This window comes from Otolemur garnettii, unplaced genomic scaffold (assembly GCF_000181295.1).
Source record: "Otolemur garnettii isolate 467f Iridium unplaced genomic scaffold, OtoGar3 scaffold00141, whole genome shotgun sequence".
NCBI lineage: Eukaryota > Metazoa > Chordata > Mammalia > Primates > Galagidae > Otolemur > Otolemur garnettii.
In genome coordinates this window covers 5,203,761-5,205,550 of record NW_003852536.1, presented here as the reverse complement: position 1 = coordinate 5,205,550, position 1,790 = coordinate 5,203,761, and positions in this window count along the sequence as shown.

Below are 1,790 nucleotides of genomic sequence, written 5' to 3'. Positions count from 1 at the left end.
GCTCACAGCAACCTCCAGCTCTTGGGCTTAGGTGATTCTCTTGCCTCAGCCTCCCTAGCCTATTTTTTGTTGCAGTTTGGCCAGGGCTGGGTTTCAACCCAACACTCTGGGTATATTGGGGCTGGTGCCCTACTCACTGAGCTACAGGTGCCTCCCTTATCTAAGTATTTCTATAGCATAAATTTCTGGATGGGGAATTTCTGGATGAACACACATACATGTTTTCTAAGTTTTTAAAAATTTTACCAAATATTGCTCACAATGTCTGCACCTAGACCTAACCTAGCCTTGCATTTTCAAATCCTAGAGTAGAAATACAAGTGGAGATCATCATACCATATGTGTAAATACCTAAAATAAATTGAGCTACAGTTTGATAAAAGATGTTCTGTCCTCCTACTCAGACAGATACACCTTCATAATTACCTGGAAGGCTAGTTTCAAGTTTAGAGTTCATGGACACCTTGAAGTTCCAGTTCCAGGCTGGGCCATCCTGTGGGTCCACACCCCTGGGGTTCCCCCCTTCTCTTGCTGGCTTTATTCTACAAGGCAGAGAGCTTTTGAGGGGGTTCTACATGGACACATGAGCTTCACTCATGGTGCTGCGATCAGCTGTCCCCCAGGCCAGTGGTATACACACCAGCAACACAGGCCACCCTTGGGAAGAGGGAGCAGGGAAAGAGGTCTGTGCAGTCCCTGATGCGGGCACAGGGGCACTTGTGCAGAGCAGGCAGGACCTAGAAATCTGCAGCAAGGTCTGGAAGAGGAGGGTTCTGAATGGGCCTGTTGTCTTAACTCCATGGACTCTGCCCCTGTGGGGAGGGCTGTGGCAGGTGTGGGCCAGATGGAGTCCTCTGAAATACAGGGAGGCCCCTCTTGCCCAAGTTTAAGGGTCGTACTGGCTTTATTAATTTACAGTCTTTATATTCTTATCAAAAAAGCCTGTTCTATCACATCACACTTAAAACAGGAGAATATCAACATTTAAAAATATTTACTAATCAACTACATGGAAGAAATCTCAGTGTTACTTCAACTTGACTTTCTATAAATAGTGTTAAGAATTTTGGGCTGGATGCCGCGGTTCACGCCTATAATCCCAGCACTTGAGAGGCTGAGGTGGGTGGATGGCCTGAGCTCACGAGTTTGAGACAAGCCTGAGCAAGAGTGAGACCCCATCTCTAAAAAGTAGCTGGGTTTTGTGGCGGTTGCCTGTAATACCAGTTACTTGGGAGGCTGAGGCAAGAGGATGGCTTGAACCCAAGAGTTTGAGGTTGCTGTGAGCTAAGCTGCCATGGCACTCTACCAAGGATGACAAGTCAGAGTCTGTCTCAAAAAAAAGAAAAAAAAGAATTTTGGCATTTACTAGGTATGTGGATTTCCTCTTTACTGCACAAAGGCCATTTTAATTTTGATTTATTTTTTTCTATTGAATTGTAAAGCTTTTTATATATAAGAGCTATCAATCTGCCATATAAGTAGCAAAGATTTTTTTTCCCTTGGTTTTCCGTTTGATCATATTTATAATAGGGTTGGTCATCTTGAAGTTTTTTTTCTTAATTTTTTTGAGACAGAGTCTCACTATGTTGCCCTCAGTAGAGTGCTGTGGCGTCACAGCTCACAGCAACCTCAAACTCTTGGGCTTAAGACATTCTCTTGCCTCAGCCTCCCAAGTATCTAGGACTACAGGTGTCCACCACACGCCCGGCTATTTTTTGTTGCAGTTGTCATTTTTGTTTAGCTGGCCTGGGTAGGGTTCAAACCCACCAGCCTGGGTGTATGTGGCTGGC